The sequence below is a fragment of the Sceloporus occidentalis genome, unplaced genomic scaffold (assembly GCF_023333645.1).
Source record: "Sceloporus occidentalis isolate IW3139 unplaced genomic scaffold, rSceOcc1.0.p SCAF_1, whole genome shotgun sequence".
In the NCBI taxonomy this organism is placed as follows: domain Eukaryota; kingdom Metazoa; phylum Chordata; class Lepidosauria; order Squamata; family Phrynosomatidae; genus Sceloporus; species Sceloporus occidentalis.
Window position 1 is genome coordinate 146,782,714 of NW_028316981.1, and position 20,594 is coordinate 146,803,307.

The window sequence follows — 20,594 nt, forward strand, 5'->3', positions numbered from 1 at the left end:
TACATCTCACTTGGACTACTGTAACATATTTTACATGGGGCTACCTTTGAAGAGTGCTCTGAAATTTCAGCTGGTCCAAAAAGGTGCAGCCAGACTATTAACAGTATGAGTTTTGTATTTTAACATGTTGTATTCTGCCTCAAGCCTTGAGAAGAGGCAGGAAAGTATTTATTATTATTATTATTATTATTATTATTATTATTATTATCTGGGGCAGGCTGAAGAGACCATACTATTCCCCTATTGAAACACCTCCACTGGCTGACAGTTTGTTTCTGGGCACAATTCAAAGTTCTGATTATGACCTCTTAACATCTTAGCTTGGATCCAGACTATTTGGCAGGCTGTATCTCCTTGTATGAACCAGCATAGGCTCTGAAATCATCAAGAGAGGCCCTTCTTTCATCACAAGCACGAGAGAAGGCCTCCTCAGTGGCTTCCCTAGATTCTGAAACTCCCTTCCCAGGGAGGCCAGGATGGCCTCTTGCTTGTTGTCCTTCCAGCAGCAGGCTAAAACCTTTTTATTCAGACAGGCTTTTAAAACAAAGTTTTTAAAGAATGGGCTAGGCAGTGATGGCGAACCTTTTGGAGACCAAGTGCCCAAACTCAAAGGCGTTCCCGCACCAGGTGTTACCTGGTGCCAGGTGGAGCAGGACCTCTGGGGGGTGGGACTTCTGCCTTCTGGGTGCGGGACTGCCAGGGGTGGGACTTCCCTGGAGATGGCTGAAGGCCTGGGAGGGCAGGCGGAAGAAGAGGAACAGGTGCACACTGTCTCTGGGGAGGCAGCTGAAGACGCAGGAGGGTGGAGAGAAGAGAAGAAACAGGAGTGCACCTGTTCCCCCTCTTCCCCTGCCCTCCCATCTCTCCTCGTGCCCTCAGAAATGGCCTTATGTGCCAGAGAGGGCACATGTGCCATAGGTTCGCCACCACGGGGCTAGGGGGTACTGTGTTGTTTTAACTGAATTGTTTTTAAGATCTTTTTAATTGCAAACTTGCAAACTTAATTAAGTTTACTTATTTTAAAATAAATAGTTTTATTCTAGTCCTCTCTTTTTATATGTTTTTAATTGTATCTTTTTTTTAAAATTGTGAGCTACTTTGAGTCCCAATTCTTAGTAGGCAAGAGGGATATAAATAAATTGTCATCCTCATTATCATTCAAAGTGGCTAACGAACTATAAAAAAATAACACTGACCATCATTAAAACAGTATTACTAGACAAATAGCAGCCTCAACAACAAAAAAGATAAAAAGGCAAAACTAACAATGAAGGAATTAAAGTAATAGAAGAATCAAACCTTTTCAGTTACCAGTAGAATACTCACAGAGAAGGAGCCAACATCATCTCTTGGAGCATGGAATTGTACATTTTGGGATGCTGCCACAGAAAAAGCATTTATATGTGTTGTGCCTTCAAAAGTATCTGCATAGGCAAAGGGTTATAAGCAATCAACAAGTGATCTCAAAGGGAAAGCAGATTTGTATGGAACAGTCTGTCATCAATTAATATCAATTCATATAAGGGAGAATATTCACAACCAGTGGGTATATATGACCAATGAAGATAATATGCAATCACAATTTTGTCATGTGTATGGGAATTCAGGATAGTCGAAATGGCTAGTTGGAAGTAAAGTTAAATACAGGGTTGAGTGTCCCTTATCCAGAATTCCAAAATCAAAAAATATTCCAAAAATCAAAACTTTTTTCATGGGTTGCTGAGATAGTGACACCTTTGCTTTTGATAGTTCAGTGTACACAAATTTTGTTTCATTCACAAAATTATTTAAAATATTGCAAAAATTACCTTCAGGTTATCTATGTGTATAAGGCGCATATACATGTATTCCAAAATCACCCCCCCCCCCAAAAAAAATCCCAAATCCAAAGTACCTTGGTCTCAGCAGGGACGTAGCCAGGATTTTTGGAAAGGGCGGTGTCCAGACTAAGGGCCACCATTATAATGGGGCTTGGGTGTGCTGGCGCAGCAGCACATGCATTCATTTTTCTAATGGAAGGGGGGGTCCGGACCCCACAGACCACACCCTTGGCTACGTCCCTAGTCTCAGGCATTTTAGATAAGGGAAACTCAACCTATACAAATATTTACTAAAAACTGCCCAAATGTGACAATTTGAATAAGTATAATAGCCAGCACACTTCAAATGCCAAGGATGTGCACATATGTATCCATGAAAATTCACAGAGCTGGAGCCACTTGGAAGCAGAGTCATGGCATTATTGGGCTTGTTGGATGCTTAACTAGAGACATGTCTGCTTACTGTTATAATCCACAACAGCCAAGCACTTTAGGTATTTCCTGATCAGTCTTTTCCATTCTGTGAACAAACTTGATACTAGAATATTTTACAAACTTCAGATAATGGATTAGAATAATATTGACTCTCCTCTCCTATAGTGTGATATACTCACTTCTATATAGCAAATACATAGCTTTTATGGTGTTGGGTTTTACATTAGACAAAATAAGCTTATCATATGAAATGCATGTGACATATTTTGCAGTGTTCCCTGGATCATGACAACAACAACAACAAAAATACGGTTTGAGTACTCGGATTATTTAGTCTTTTGTGCAGTTTATACTGAATTATGAAATGCCTTAGACCAGGGGTTGATTTTTTTAGTACAGTATTTTTACTCTCTGAGGACATCTAGTGGAGCTGCTGTATTATATGTCAATATCTTTCAAATCCTCATTGTACAGTGGGCACTTGTCATCCGTTGGCTTGCCATCCTCAGATTTGAGCTTCTGCAGATGGCAAGCCCGGTTGTTGTTAATGGAGGGGCACACACAGCTGCACACACATTGCACCACGATAGGAAACAACAGGACTTGAGATCCCATGTTTGTTTGTTTTTTATCCGTGGGGGGGGGGGGGTCCAACGGATCCCCCCACAGATATGAAGGGAAAACTGTACTTGCTGTTCAGGAATGGATTGAAGAACCCTGAGTGAAAGGGAGTCCTATACTGAATCATAACATAAGATTCAATCCATACAATATTGCATGTGCATATTTCAGTTTCACAGGGAAAATAGGCTGAAATGACCCACATAACCTAGCCAAGTGGTAATATTTAAGATGATCTCTCTCTCTCTCTCTCTCTCTGTCTCTCTCTCTGTGTGCGTGTGTGTGTGTGTCTTCAAGTTAGTTGTTGACCCCATGAATTTTGGGGTGGGCTCTTAGGCAAGGAATACTCAGATGTGGTTTTGCCAGTTCCTTCCTCTGAAATATAGCCTTCAGCATCTGGTATTCATTGGCAATCTCCTGTGCAAGTGCTAAGCACAACTGATCCTACTTAGGTTCCAAGATCAGATAGAATGTTATGTTTTTAGAGTATGTAGCAGGTATTGAATTGGTGTCTTGAGTAGACAGGAATGTATGCTTTAAGCCCAGGAGAATGTTACTCTAAAAGTTGGGGGGCGGGGCGGAAGTCCTCACCAGCAGTGTCAGCATCTCCTTGAAATTTTGGGGAAATTATAGCTCAAAAAGAGGCTGTCAAGAGGAGGGTAACCTTGGGGATATTTTCACCCATGTATACTGGTATAAGTTAGAAATTATTTGAAGGTACACAACAACAAATACCAGTATTAACTGCAGAGAGCACTCCAGTTTCAGTAAATAGAAGAGTTTTATCTAGAAATGTGCAAAGGTGCCCACAAATATACAGTCAGCCCTTCTTATACATTGATTTTTTTATACACAGATTCAAGCATCCACGGTTTGAAAAATATAAATTTCACATATCAAATCTTGCTTTTCCATTTTTTTTATAAGCGACACCATTTTGCTATGCCATTATATTTAATGGGACTTGAGCATCCATGGATTTTGTTATCCACGGGGGATCTTGGAAACAAACCCCAACGTATAGCAAGGGTCCACTTGAAAGAAGTCAATGCAACCTTAAGAACTATACAAGGAAGAAAGGTGTGGAAGGCTGGATAGAGAGGAACCAGGAGTTGAAGAGAGCAATAATTACTAGTCCTGAAGATAAGTCAGTGGAAAATAGCACCTGAGAGCTACACAGAAAAAGTGAGCAGGACCCTCTGTGCATATATGCAGAAGTGAAATGCACCCCTATCTATGAGCAAGATTGCTATGACTAAGTTGACATTTATAGCCTCTTTCATATCCTCAAGGGGTCTTGGTGTTACTACATGGTTTAACAAAGGCTTTGATGGTTTCCCCAGGGAATTGGCAAAAGGGATTCAGAATGGCTGATATTCAGTCTGGATTCAGGACTGATAAAACATTAATTAGATTTAAGACAATTCCTGCATAGTTGGAAAGGAAGAGTGAAGGTCTCTGACTGCTTTTGTGATGGGACTCACTTTGTCTTCATTGCAAAAGGAAATGCAAATAGCCAGGGGAGGGGGCAGGGGATGGAGTGATCAGCAAACTCATTCAGTGTTTAATTTATTACCATGTAGGTATATTGCATATCCTTAGGTCAGGTTGACTCCATATATATATAACCTCCTAGTTCCACAGGTCTTTGTGACCTCTCAAAATATGCCCAACGCTAGATAGTAATTATGAAACCCCATATCCAGTGAAAGGGGTGTAGAGTATGCTATCAAAAGACAACATGGTATAGTGGTCTGATGTTGACCTAGAACTCTGGAAGACCAGGGTTCAAATCCCCACTCAGCCATGGGAACATCACACTCTCAGCCTTACAGCAAGGCAATGGTAAACCTCCTCTGAACAGACCTTGTCGTACACCTATTACCCCTTGCTAGGTTCACCTTAGGGTCACCATAAGTCAGAAATTACTTGAAGGTGCACAACAACAAAGAACCCAAGATACATAGAATCATAGCATCATAGAGTTGAAAGAGACCTCAAGGGTCATCCAGCCCCAACCCCTTGCCATGTGGGAACACACACTTAAAGCACCCCTGACTGATGGCCATCCAGCCTCTGTTTAAAAACCTCCAAAAAAGAAAACCCCATCATACTCTGAGTGTGTTCCGTTGTTGAACATCTCTTAATGTCCAGAATTTCATTCTAAATTCATTCTTAAGGGGGAATCTCTTTTTCTGTAGCTTGCACCCATTGTTCCAGGTCCTGTTGTCTGGAGCAGCAGAAAACAAGCTTTTTCCATCCTCACCATGACATCTCTTCAAATATTTAAACAGGGCTATCATATAATCTCTTAACCTTCTCTTCTCCAGGCTAAACATAGCCAGTTACCTAAATTGCTCCTCATAAAGAGATACTTAGAGAACAGCTGCCTACTTTAAAATAGCTCAAGTCTCCAGGTTCAGTTCCATCCTGTGAACCACCTGGCATTTGTTGGTGGCCACCCATCCAAGTACTAACCAGGGCTAACCCTGCTTTTTATTATTTCAAGCCTACTCTGTTGTATTGTTTTGGAGGTGGAGAGGTCCTGTATGGATCTCCTGTTAATGAGCTATCTCCTTTTCTACAGATTAATCTGTGTACACTTCATGAAGGAGCACTGTGCTTATTGAGTCTGCCAGTTGGAGGGACTTCCCTGGACAGTATTTAATGCTCACATCAAAGGTCTGGAGTCTTAGCAGCATGCATTGCAGTCATTTAGGAAAACTCAGGAAGGGATTCTTCATTATAATCTCTAATGGTTTATGGTATGATTGTATCTCTGTTCTTGTTTCCAAAGATGGAACAGCTGTAATTAAAACATTACTGCTAGTAACTGCTTTTCTTCTGTGCTTACCTTCTTTATATTTCAGTGATGGCTCTACTACACTGATGGCTTTGCATCAAAACTGTTCCAAGACTTCCTTCTGAAGTGCATCACACTGCAGGGTCCCTTGCTCTGTTGTGTTGTAGTACTTTACTGTTGGATCTTTAGTGCAGAATATGGCAGCCAGGTTGGTCATGGGAAAATCCAGAAGTAGCCACTTTACACCAGTCTTAAAATCATTTCACTGGCTGCCTATTAGTTTCTGGGTGCAGTACAAGGTGACCTTTAAAGCCCTATATGGCTTGGCTCCAACCTATTTACGGGATCGCCTCCTTCTGTACAATCCACCCCACATGCTTAGGTCCTCTGGGAGGAAACTATTGCAACCTGTAAAAAGCAGATTGATTGCAACCACCCAGAGGACCCTTTCTTCTGCCACTCCCAGACTATGGAATGGCCTGCTAGAGGAGATCCATCTTATTACTAGCTTAGACAGCTTTAAAAAGGTTGTCAAGATGGATCACTTCCACCAGGTCCTCCCCGGATAACAATTGCGACCACATACCTAATATGTTTACCCCATCGACTGCCCTGTGACTAATCCCACGCTGTTTAAATTAATCAGATTACTCTATTGTAGATTATTTTAATATTTCATTGTTTAATTCTGTTTTAGGAGAGGGAAGGGAGGGGGTATTGTGATTTTGTATGGAGTTTTAATATGTAAGCCACCTCAATTATCTTTGATAGAGAAGTGGGATAAAAATAAATTATTATTATTATTATTATTATTATTATTATTATTTAATACTTTGGAATGCCTTTGACTGGGTCTGGTCCCACTCCCAGGCAGTATCCTTGAGTGTTAGACAAAACTATAAGCTAATGCAATACAGATGCAAACTATTTTTATCAATTTGTACTTATTACTCTAGGTTTTTGTTTTATATTCAGTCTATGAAAATCAGGAAGAGTAGAGCAAGATCCACTCATAGTGTATGGGTTAGACCAGGAGAGCAGGGACGTAGCTAGGATTTTAGGAAGGGGGGGGGGGTTCCAGACTAAGTACCACCATTATAATGGGGCTTTGGTGTGGCAGCGCAGCAGCACACACCATTCATTTTTCTAATGGAAGGGGGAGTGTGGACCCCAAGAACCCCCCCCCCCTTGGCTATGTCCCTGAGGAGAGGGCAGAAGGAACCATAAGTCTTCTTCTGTAGTTTCTTGTGACACAGCTTGGGAGAGGCATAGGGGTGTGGCATTTAAATGACCCATGCCCCGATGCCACCCCCCATCCGGTGTCACGCCAGCCGCCCACCCAGATGCCACATGCCGCAGGAGTGCAGAAGAGCTGCGGAGGGGTGAAAAGAGCACCTCTTTTCTGGCCAGAAAAACACTGGATCAGGGCCATGGCATGCAGTTGCTGTGGCTCTGATCCAGCTTTTCCTGGGGCCACTTGAAGCCGTCTCTTTTGGCCCACAATTTAATTAAAACACAACTCTCACTGTAACACAGGCTGAGTATCCCTTTTCCAAAAATCCGAAATCTCAAATACTCTAAAATCCAAAATTGTCCACATGAGACAGTGACATCTTTGCTTTCTGATGGTTCAGTGTACAGAAACTTTGTTTCACACACAAAATTATTTAAAATATTATAAAAATTACCTTTAAGCTATGTGTATAAGGTGTAAATGAAACACAAACACAATGTACTTTATATAGTATAGGTTGTACAGAGGCCTCATTGCTCCTACTGCCCTCTCCTGGAATAACCCACACAATGTAAGTGGCTCTTGCTCCACTCTTCCTGATTCTCTTCAGCGCTCCACACCTCTCTTACTTCTGAGACCTATTCATATTGTCACAATGCTGTTAAACTTTCATAGTTTGGATGTGAAAGCAAGGAGAATGTTTATAAGCTTTAAAGAGGATATGGAACTTGGAAGTATACCTAATATCACACAAGATAGTACCAAGGATTAATGATCTCAAAAGACTGGAACTCTGGGTCAAAACCAACAAGGTGAAATTCCACAAAGTTCTTCATGTAGACACAAACAACAAAAATCAAAGGTACAAGAATAGGCAGGGAGAGACTTGCTTTGGCAGTAGCATATGTGAAAAGAGTATAGGTGTATATGTGCAAAAACCTAAGCATGAGCTAGTAGTGCAATAAGGTGGCTATTAATTTTATCTTACACTACACAGTTAATGTCTTAACCTTCAGGATGTATTTTCTTGCTACTTTGTTCTTGAAGGAATCAATTAGTAATTTTAGCAATTTAGCAATTTCCCACTGTTAGAAACTGCATGGTTTTTTAATATTCACAATTTGAGACTTATTCAACACAAAATTCGCATAAGGTATTTTTGTGCAGTAATTATTTTAGTTGTGGACTTGTTCTGTGCAAAAGTGTCATCTCCCCCCAGAAAAGAGCGTTTTCTGCGCAGTGCAGGAAAAAAATGCCAAACAAAGAAGATTCTTGTCAGTCTAAGGGTGTATCCACACTGCCAAATTAAAGCAGTTTGACACTATTTTAACAGTCACGACTCTATCCTGTGGAATCCTGGGATTTGTATTTTGTTAATGTATTCAGCCTGGTCTGTCAGATCCTAGTTATAGTGACATCAAACTGCTTTAATTCTGCAGTTTGGCTACACCCCAAATTCTTCTCACCAGGGTTTCCTGATGCTCAGAAAACACAGTTTTTGATCATTTGTTGAATATTGTATCCATTCCTACTTAGGCTGCATAAACACAGAATCCAGTTCACAAAAAGCAATGACTTTTGACACCTGCTGGACTCTTGATCCAAAGCAGGAATTTAGCAACAGAAAGAGCAACCAAGAACCCACTCAGAAGAACAGCCACCATGTGGATCTCCATCACTGGGGGTAAGGCAGGACTCCATGAACTGATGGGTGCCTGGTGGCAAGATCCAACTTCCCCTTCCCCTAGATCTTGTCCCATGCATCACCATCTGCAACGTTGTGACAGATGATAACAACTGAATTACAACTACTGAGCTTATATTAACAAGAAGGAAATAACCATGTCTGTGAGACTTGGAAAGCCCTGAAGTAATACAGATAGGGCAAGCAGGAAGGCAGCTAAAAATGAAATTTCACAATTCCAACTATTAGTTTAAAAAAGAACATCAACCTTGATCTCTGTCAATTTACCACATTTCCCCACACTGCTCTTTCTGTCTTATTTGCCTTTGCCTTACTTTTGACTGCCCTGGAGCTGGGTCTGGCATTAACTCACCATTCTGCAGAGCAAAACAAAAACTTCTCAGAGGGCAATATTCCTTACCCAACTTCAAAAAGGTGAGCACAACATCACAGCAGCAAAGTACGATAGAGATTTCCAAATGACGGGTAGTCTTCCAGAACAACTGCTGTCAAGAATTGGAGGAGTGGGAGCAGCAACAAAAGTCTCCATCAAAAATGTTTAGCTCAGAACATACATAGACTCCATACCAACCCAGAGAGGTAAATTAAACTGATAGAAAGATAGTAAGTGGCCAGTGTTATCCATTTATTTGCATGGGATGGGGATCTGAATTCAGACCAAGATGAAAGGAATAGTGGTGCAATGTCACCAGTGAACTTCATAGGATGGGGATTTGAATTCAGGTTGTCACCGCCTTAGTTTACCCACAATATTCCACTACGTTCACTTTCCATTTCCCACATGGGACGATATCAATGAAAACTGCTCTGATCTCCTCTTCATATTCAGAAATCCAGGCTCTTCCATTCCTTGAACTGTATTAACCTACAGTGTAAAAGATAATACTTACAGGCACTTGGGCGCTGCTCCTTGAAGCACTTAAGTATAACATTAAGCTTCCTGAGATCAATGGACTATTTATACAATTACAAATTACATTTAGTAAACTGGGTTCTTAGGTGGCAGTCCTCCAGCCTATTACTTTGCTCCAGATTAAATGACTTCAAATCTTCCTTGTTTATATTTGAAACACTTACATTTTAAGGTCTTAATTAACAGCAACTTCAAGCATTTCAAAACCCTGTGCCTCAGAGATTACCTAGGCCAAGACTGATGGCCTTCAAATTTACAGAAATTTCATGGCTTTGAATTTTTAGCTTCACTTTGGTAGTGTTCACCAGAGACATTTTGATGCCAACTTAATGTAAATATCAAGATGATGATGATGATGATGATGATGATGATGATGATGATTTTTTACCCAGCTCTCCCCATGGATTGAGGCGGGGAAGAACAACTAATCAACAATTAACAACATCAGTTAAACCACATGAATTAAAGCATGCAACAGTTTAAAAGGACAAATAAGACATTCACATTTTAAACAGCCAACATTTAAAAGTCAACATGTTAATTCACAATTTTAAATTATCTGGATACCTAGAATTTCTTGGGATAAGTATACAGTGCAATATGTGCATTTGGCCAAGGAGGCTCTTTCTTTTCTTTTCTTTTCTTTTCTTTTCTTTTCTTTTCTTTCTTTATTATTATTATTATTATTATTATTATTTTATTTTGGTGGTTAAGAAACAAATCAAAAGGTATAGCTATAATTGCAATTCCTGACATACAAACCAGGAGTAGCTTCCCCTCAGGTTAGCTTCCTCCACCATCACTTCTGCAAGGATTATTTAACAATTGATTTAGCAAATTGGACTAATAAACCTGTCGTCTAACATATCTGGATGATACTAGTTTCAGGATGGGAGGAATACATTTCTATGGACTATAGTCCACTTCATCAGAGTATGATGTATATTCATGGTTTGGTGTGTGAGAACTGTAAACAATGAGGTCAGAAGGGATGCAGAAATGTAAAAAGTACAGGCAATGTACTTGCAAAAGCAAGATTGTTATTAAATCTATAATTGCTGTCCCTCAGTTTCCCCTGACAGTGTGTTAGGCAGTTGGAAGCTCAGTTGTTCTGATGCAGGATTATATGGTATGACATTCCCATATATCACCTTACTCAGCACAGTCACACACCTGCTAAACAGCTGGGAGGTGCATACTGTATTTGAAATGTATACCTCTCTACAACCGGCTGGTTGACTGGGGATAAGGGAGTATCAAAGGCTTTCAGAACACAGTTAATGAGATTTAAACCATTCCACCTCTGCACATTAAGATGGGAAGGGAGTATACATGCAAGTGTACTGTTTGTGCACAACTGTATGCTGTCACCTGAAAAGGTGGGAGGTTTGGAAAAGCTGCACCAGCAACAACGTTTCCTTTAAAATGTTGGGGAATGTTAATTTAACTCAGAGGCTTGTGAGAGGTTGGGTAACTTGTGCTAAGATCTTTCCTTTATACCAGGAACAAATATAGTGAGATACCAGTTTCAAATAACTAAGAGATTTTTATATAGAAATGTACAAAAAGATGCAAGCACGCAACTAACATTCACACAAGGCTACAGAGGAGAGGTTTGGAAAATTGGATAGAGGACAATGAAGGGGTTAAATGGGGCATAATTACCAGTTTAGCAGAGGGATGTCCATAGAAAAGACACTGCCATCTCAAGCAAGGGAGTCAATAAAGAATGAACATGGACAACCCAAACAGCCCAGAGAATGCGAAGAAAGAGAGAACCCTGAAAATTAAAGCAGTGCCTAAAGCAAAAGCAAGAATGGAAGAGGCTCAGACTGTGATCCAAGGGTACATCCCAAAAGAACTGAACTTAGGAAAAATGCTGAAATCTCAACAACAGCTGAGGAAACACCCAAAAAGAAGTGAACAAAGATTTGGGGAGATTTTTATATTCACATACCTTTTCTCGGGGCATGTGTTTGTGTACTCACAAATGGTTTGGTAAAATCCTTTAATGTTTGCCTGGGAATGGAGGAACTGGTCTGGAAAACCTAAAGAGTTTTTAGATTAGAACAAAGATATCAATGCATTGTCAAAATCTGAAACAAACCTTTCATGATCAGACAAGCAAGGGAGAACTTCAAAAAAGGAAAATGCTGTCTAGTCTCTGTCAATCTTGATAAATACTTTCCTTTTTCTGTCTTCATTTCCCTTCCCATAGAAAATGAAAATAAGATGGTAGGAGAAGTTGTCTTATTTAACACACCCCAAAGTTTGTCCTTTTGTTCTACCTTAGCTTGGCATGGCCTATACAGTGTGACTTGACACTGGCACTTCTCTGGCTATCTTTTCTTGGACCATTGTGACTCCTAAAATACTTATCAGGTCATCATCATCATGCTCTGTGCTAGATATTAATTATGATATGTATCCAGCAGAAGGGTATGCAAGGCCAGATAATAGTGCCTGCATGCAGGTATGTGTACATGTATGCAGACAGTACAGCTGCTGACCATCACAATATATCTCTTGGAGGCAAAAATGCTACCTGCCCAATCTATTTTTTTAAAAAAATAACTGAAAAGGAAGTTAAGGAATGACTGAAAACAGGATCATATGGATTTATAAGAATGTTCTAGAAACATATTAAACATACGTTAACTCCTGTTTGGCAGTATACTGGAAATAACCTGTGCTCCTCAAGGAAATGATACATGGACAAGTGCTAGTCCATGAGCAATTGGCAAGTTTCCAGGAAAGAAAAAAATAATAGTTGCTAATGGGCACAAATATGGCACCAGTCTCTGGCACACTGAAGAAACAATTGCTGTTCCCTCACATCAGATAGCTTAGAATTCAAAGACATAGTTTTGTCAGTCTGAAAAATCAGCATGCAAAGAGATCTTGCAGCACCTTTGAGACTAACTGAAAGAAGTTGGTCGCATGAGCTTAGACTCGAGCCTACTTCCTAAGATGCAGTTGGATAAATGCATCTGAAGGAGTAGGCTGAAGTCTATGAAAGTCCATGCTACCAACTTCTATCTTTCAGTCTCAAAGGTGCTGCAAGATCCCTTTCTATAAAATAGCTTAGGAAGCTCTGCCAAAGAGAAGTGGAGAACTGGAGCAGTAATTACTCATAAACCTGGGAGAGATCTCAGAGATCTTAGAAGTTGACCTTATTTATCAAAGATCCTAAATTGTTCACAGCCTTCTTTGCCAAAAAGAATCAGTGCTGTTATTCAAAGCTATACTAATGGGTTCCAAAATGACTTCATTCACAGTAAACAGGCTCAGTATGTATGCACGATTAGCTGTAGCTCTTGCTTCTGAACAACATCCTTCCTACAGGACAGTTGTACCAGTTATCTCTGAGGCTTTGTGTAAGCTTAAAACCATATGTAGTTTAGTCCTTTGACCCGCATCGCTTACATGGAAACTCTGCAATGCCAATATTAAGCCACTTTCCAAAATGTAAAAAAATGATATACAGTTTAAAGAATGCAACATGTGCAGTACCTGGAGACTGAAAGGCTCATTGGAAGGCACACACTCTTTTCTCATGAGCAAGTACATTTTGAACTGCAGGAGCTCATCACAAAGTGTGTTATGCCATACCAAAAAAGCAGCAGTACATAGCATAATACCCAGTTTCTAAGGACTAGCATGATTGCAGTCCTGCATCTTAGTTATATGGGGTGATCGCCACTCAGCACAGTGGAACTGACCTACGTTGAACTGGTAAAACATATTGGCACTTTAACAAAAGATCTCCAGCCAGCTGAAATACAATCCATAGCTTTTAATTAGAAATACTATCTTGCCATGAAGTTGCACACAATTAAGTGATGTCCTTTAAACTGCCATGGTAGAACAGTGCATTGTCAAATGGAATGGATATGCCATCAAAAGAAAAAGGTAAGAAGTATCTAGCTTCTGCTTGATTAAATATTTTTCTCACTCTTTGGATTCCTTTATAAGCATCTGTCACAAACTATAGTAAAAGGAGAAAACTCCTTATCACCTCATTTGCTTGCCATAGCAAAGAATGTGGCAGTTAACCCAGCAAGCAGCTTTTCATCTTTTTTTTCCATCTTAAAAAAATCCTGGAGTTTAACTCCCCTGTGTTTCTTCTTCCCTCAGCTACAACACCCCATGAACACCTAACTCAGAAATAGGTGGATATCAAACCTAATTTTTACAAACTGTTTCAGTTAACCATTTTGCTTCTAACTAAACCATAAGGCAAGACAAGAGGTTACTTGGCCACCACAAATGCTGAATTCTTTGTAATGTAGAAATAATGTGACACTTACCATTTCAGACAGCAACATAGCAAAATTAGCATGGAAAACAGATCTGTAGAAATCTTTGTATAAAGAAAACAACAACGACCTAGCACAGCATCTGGTGACAAGAGCCCTTCAGAATGGTCCCAGTCTGAGTCAGAGAACACTAACAGAAATTAGATCATTGTTGATATTTATCCTCATTGAAACTGTGACACATTTATAAAGATCTACTCCTCAGTGTGGGCATGGGTGGGCAGGAAAGTGGGCCTTTATTTTATCTGTGGTGAAATTTTATGTTATTGGCTAGTAATGGAAATGTGTTTTTAGAACGATTATCAAAATACTTGACAGTGCAGACAGGGACGTAGCCAGGATTTTGGGAAGGGGTGGGCTTGGACGCGGTGTTGTGATGGCATGCACATGCCACGGGCGGGCGTGCCATTCATTGTATTCCAGCGCAGCTTCAGAAGGGAGTTCCAGACCCCACGGAACACTCCCCCCCTTGGCTATGTCACTGGTGCAGCTATTCCTACTGCCACATTACCTTTATTAAATACAGGTTTAAAATTTACTTGTTCTTGCAACCTTAAAGAAAATTTCTATAAAATGATGTATAATTGATATATATCCCCCCCAAAAAAAATTGACTAAAAATACAGAAGAACATCAAATTTATGTTGGAAATGTAGCGAACAAAAGGGAATATATATGGTGGAAGTGTAGGAAGGTAAAAAAATAAAACACATTGGTTAAAAATTAATAAGATAATTGGAAATTTTGGGGGGTTTTCAATTTGTTTGAGACCAGAATTATATTTGTTAAATATAATAAATTTGCAGAATAGTAAAGAATGCAAGTATAGGAATCTGTTAAGTTATATGGTAACAGCAGCAAGGTTTGTTCTTGTGAGAACGTGGAAAACAAATGAAATTCCAGCATATAAGGCTTGGCTTGAAAAAGTAATTGAAATGGTTCAGTTAGATAAATTGTCTCTTGGTAAGAGAAAAACAAATGAATGTACTATTTACAGAAAAATGGAAACCATTTATAGAATATGTTAAGCAATTAAATGATATTAGTGTGATTGGGTTTGATAGTTAGGTAACTGACATTAGTTGTGTTCATGTGTTAATTAGTTGAGGTTAATGGGAGGAATATGGAATAGTATTAATACGTTGAATATTTAGTTTAGAAGAGGAATTTAAAAGACTTAAGGGGTAACAGAATATTATTATTTAAGAAACCAGATAGATAATAAGCAGGAAGTCTTTTAAAAGGGAGGATTTGGGAGGGGGATTGTTGTTTCTGGGCATGTTCCCACTATGACATAGAGCAAATTGCCGATCTGTTTAAATGACCGTTGTGTCCATTTGAAACTGGTTCCTGTTGCGATGTGATTGGTTCCTATCCTGTTACAGCAAGGCAAAGGCAAAACCCCCGTTTTTTCCAGACAGTAGTATTTATGTTTACATGTGGGTTTGTGTCACGGTTTATGTACGTCTAATTATTTATGTTTTAAATTTTAAATAAAAAGTATTTTAATTGTAGAAATAAATACATTTGAAAGAGGCCTTCAACATTCTCAATATAATAAAATCAAAAACAAATACAGTAAAATAAAATAAGATATTGCTAACTCATCTGTTGCCAGCTCAAATGTAACTGTGATTTTTCCAGTCAGTGGGAAAGTCTTTAATTGCCACTGCTAGCCCCTTAAAATGGTATCAGTGTGTCTGGAATTTACCAGGAATAGATAACTCACACACTACCTCCAAGTCCCCTAAGGGCTTGCTTGCTCAGACTCCTTTATCAAACAAAGGTTCTTCTTTGTGGTATCTGTGACTCACACAAATGAGTTATCCTGAACCTGTGCAGTGCATCTTTCAGAACCTTTTAGAGTGACACATCAGCATTTGCCTTTCAGCAGAAATGGATAGTGGCATTTGTCTGTGTACTAATACAATGGTGAAGAGATGGTGTAAGTGGGGTGATGCTCAGGGGGGAGAGAAAGGAGAGGCCCCAAGTGTCAGAATGTGGGACCAGAATCCAGGACAGTCAACAAGTCAGCTTTATGCAGAATAAACAAAACTTTATTGATAGTTCCAAGATCAGCAACTCCTCTCTATTCAGCATTTAAGCTTAGACTGACCCCTCCCAGCAAAATCAATACATAAAACCCCAAGTTTGTCTACTCCACCTCCAGCCAAAAGCCCGCGCAGCAAAATCCTCACCTCTTTCTCACCGTTACTCATCCCCCATCACTCCCCCCATAGCTTCTATTCCTCTATGCTCAAAGCTTGCATTCCAAGCCTCTGAGAGAGGCCTTCAAGGACACTAGATAACAGCCACCTGGTACCACTCTGTGCTATATCTAAACTAGCCATAGCAAAAGCATCCCAACCCCCATCATCCCCACACATTTAAAACATATATCTGGTAGAATACAACCAGGATTCTAACACCAAGGTTTGTTTGTTTGTTTAAATAAAATTTAAAATTCAATTTTTAAACAAAAATTTAAAGAATTACAGTTGTTATTTTTTTCTAAATTTTCTTTTAAAACATCATATCTTACCACATTTACACTTTAACCACATGAAACTATGTACGTCTAAATACATTCAGGCTGTGGTATGATACTGTAACTTAAAAGTATAATTTTAATTTTGCTAGTTGTTTATGTCGCAATTACATTCAGTGATATTCAGGAATTATGATTTGAGTAACATTATTACAAAAAATATTAGTAAGGATTTTGTATGCTGTGATGTGGGAGTGACAAATGGGGGAGTGACACCATGAGTTTTTGCACCGTGTGATGCCAACCCTAGTGACACCACTGTATGGGGTCATCTGCATATCTTATATTGTTGATGTTCCTTCCTTCAATTTTCATGACTCCTTCATCAGTCTAGTCCTGCTTTACATATGAGATGGTCAGCATACAAGTTAAACCGAGAGGATGATGAAATGCAGCCTTGATTGACCCCCCCCCCCTTGCTATATGGATATCATTTCATTTCTCTGTATTCTATCCTGACTGTGGCCTCTTGTTCTGAGTACAAGACAATCAAATGTGGTGGCACACCCATTTCTTTAACAGCAATCTATGGTTTTTCATGATCTACACAGTCAAAGGCTTTGCTACAATCTATAAAGCACAAGCTTGTTTTCTTCTGAAAAATTTTGGTGTGTTCCATTATTTTATATTCCTAGAATATATGCTGTGCAGCTTTGGACTTTCCTTTTACCTCTGAGGATGTCAACAGTTGAATGTTCTTAACCACAGTGCTAATCATATTTTCCCTCTGCTGTAGCCCAGTAGCTTGTTGAGTGCCATCCAACCTTAGTGTGTCATCATAGATATTGGCACTATCTGTTGTTTCACACCTTGAAGTTTTGATGGTAAAAGACATTCTCAGGGGGTTTACTGTGCCTCCACCTGTGCAGTACTAACAAGTGTTAGCTACAGTGCCACTGTGTCTGAGAGATTCCCCCAATAGTGTCCCCACCCTCCACCCCACTAGGATTGTCCCCATTTGGTACATCTTGGCATGCTTAGTCTGGCTCCTCATCAGTGGTGTCCCCAAGGGTTGGTGTCACCCAGTGCAGTAATTCATGGTGTTACCCCCTTATTGACCTCCTCTACACCATACAGAATCCTAAGTATTGTTTTGTTTGTACTATTACTCATAGATCTTAATTCCCATATATTGCTGAATGTCATGGTTACAGTTGTGACATAAACAACTGGCACAATTAAAACGATACCTTTAAATTACCCTGTCATATGCACAGAATAAATGTATTTACATATACATTGTTTCATGTGCTCAAAGTGAAAATGTAATAGAATGTAATGTTTTTAAAGAATTTTTTTAAAAAATTATTAAAAAACCAAATTAAAAATGTGAAAATTTGAAATGTTAGTATAAAAAAGCAAAACCTGGGACCTCTCCTTTCTCCTCCCATTGAGCCTCACCCCACTCACACCATCTCTTCAGCATTTTCTTGGGACACAGGCAAATGCCACTTCCTGTTTCTGCCAAAAGGTAGGTGTTTGAGGAGCAATGGTGTCACCTCCACTTAGGGAGCCACCTGGTGAGGTCTGCAACCCCTAATGATGCCAGTGCTCCTCAGCAAAAGCCTGTTTGGCATCAGAGACTCTACTACCACCATCAGAGACCCTAATGCCACCATAAGAACATGCAGTCTCCCACCATGGAAAAGTAGTGCCATACATATTTGTGTGCATAAATGTAAAGTCCTCTGCCAGAATGTCAGCTCTTTGACCATTTGCAGGCTGCTCACGCTTTCATCATTTACCCAATGGGATGAAAAGGAGAGAGGATTAGTGCAGTATCTGCTACTGAATGGCAGTAATTAATAAAATAAAGTACTTGATAACAGTGTGCCTCTGTTATGAGGAGAGAGAGGGTAGTCTTCAGAGATCAGTCGTTCTAGTTAATTGACCAAAGTTTAAAATCCTGCTAATGACCTTCATAGCAGGATAGTTACAAGTTGGAACTAGAGAGATGTCTCTGCCCCATTTTCCAAAGTTAGAATGACATTTCCATCTCTCAGTGAAGGCAAAAAGGTTAAATAGGATCTGGATGCCTAATAATTTATATTCATGTAGCCTTATGCTATGCATATTTATTTACCACTGACCTGTAGCCTTTAAATCTAGGGACATATTTACAACCCTGTTTTGAAGTAAAAGTATCTGGAAGCATAACCCACGTTGTTTTGAATGTCACTGGGAAAGACCTAGAAACAAACTTGTTTGGAGGAATGTTTTATTAAAAACAACTGTAAATATAAAAAATGGATGCATCCCAAATGATTTCAAAAACAGTTTGACATATGTCATGGGTAGGAGAGATCTGCTGTTTGATAAATATCTCTCCAAAGTTGCAGAACTACGCGTGCAGTTCCTAGGAATCATTCTTAGTCCATATACGCAAAACTAGAGGAAATATTTCATAAAGTTCAGTATCAATTATACCTCATGTCGTATACGTTTAGAAAATGTTTTTTGTCAGAGGCAGTTGTATTAACAGTTCTTGTATTATTTCTTGAATTCTCCCATTATTAGAACATTAGGAGAAATATGAAAATCAGTAAAGGAATCCATAGGATACATTTTACAGACGGACTATGTCACCTGTTTTGTTTAGTTATTGCAGCAGACCTGGTTGGCAATAACTGTGAAAAGCTACAGCCGTGCAAATATTAGTTTTTAGTTATGGAAAAACTACAATCCTTCACCTTGAAGGAATATTTAAAAATGTAGGCTCTTGCCTCCATGACAGAACATACTGTAAAACAAGAGATAGGTTGGGGAAAACGTTAGATTGTATTTATAACATTTTGGAGTGGCAGATAAGTTTACATAGCCGGTTTGGTTTGCTGTTAATACTTACAGATACAACAGGAATAAATGTACACTTGAAACATCATTTCTAAGGAAGATGTTTTTGCTCGTATAAAGATTACATGGCAACTGAAACAAATAAGGGTGACCAGAAGCAGCCCACTACCACCTCCCCAATACTTCCAGATTTATCATGCAATCACCCTGCTTTAGTCAGAGTTTTGTTTTTCATTTGCAACTCTCCTTTGTTTTCCCACAGCTCCCTGCTCCCCAAAAGAAAAAAAAATCTGTTATGGAGTAAAAGACAAAATAGCTACACAATATCTTTTGATTGGTAGCACAAAGAGCCCTTTGTTATAAAGCATCACTCAGCCCTGTGGTCAATAAGCTTCTTCTACAGTCAAAAAAAGTCTCCCTTCAGCTGTTTAGAAAACGGTTTTCTCTCCATCAAAACGTCTTGTAACAGCAACAAACTAGAACTTTGTCTTGCCTGCGCTTTACACATTGTTGGATTTTATACATTTTCCTACTGGCCACCTCCCTATCTGGATGGAAACTGAGAGGGAATATTCAGATCTAAAGAAAAGGCAAGGAGGCTTGTGTGCACAATATTTTAGTGGAATATTTTTGGGACCTTGCTGGCTATAGTTGGTTCTACGTTGGTTATAAAGTATTAAGCTGTAATCCCGTGCATGTGCAACAAAAATGTGCACAGGATAGGACTGTACTGCAGGACATGGTGATATGAACTTCTGGGGCTTGCCTGGGAATAAACACCATCAGGGTTTATTTCTGAGCAGTCCTGTGCAGTCTTCTTAATAAATGTAATTATTTCTTGAATTCTCCCATTATTAGAACATTAGGAGAAATATGAAAGAAATAATTACATTTATCTCTAGTACATTTATTTATTTATTGAAGTTATATCCTGCAGCATGACATAGTGATTTGAGTGTTGGACAACGACTCTGGAGACCGGGGTTTGAGTCTCTGCTTGGCCATGAAACCCACTGGGTGACTTTGTGCAAGTCACATGCTCTCAGCCACAGGGGAAGGCAAGGGCAAACCCCCTCTGAACAAATCTTGTCAAGATAACCTATTATAGGTTTGCTTTAGGGTAACCATAAGTTGAAAATGACTTGAAGGCACACAACATTCTCCCAAATGGGATTCAAATGCTACATTTCATTTCCACCTGCTTCAAGTCATTGCTGACTTATTGTGAATCCCTAAGGCGACCTTATCATGGGGTTTTCTTGGAAACATTTGTTCAGAGTGGGTTTGCCACTGTCTTCCCCTGAGGCTGAGCGTGTGTGACTTGTCTAAGGTCACTGGGTTTCCATGGCTGGGTGGGGATCCGAACCTTGGTCTCAAGTCATAGTCCAATACTCAAAACCCTA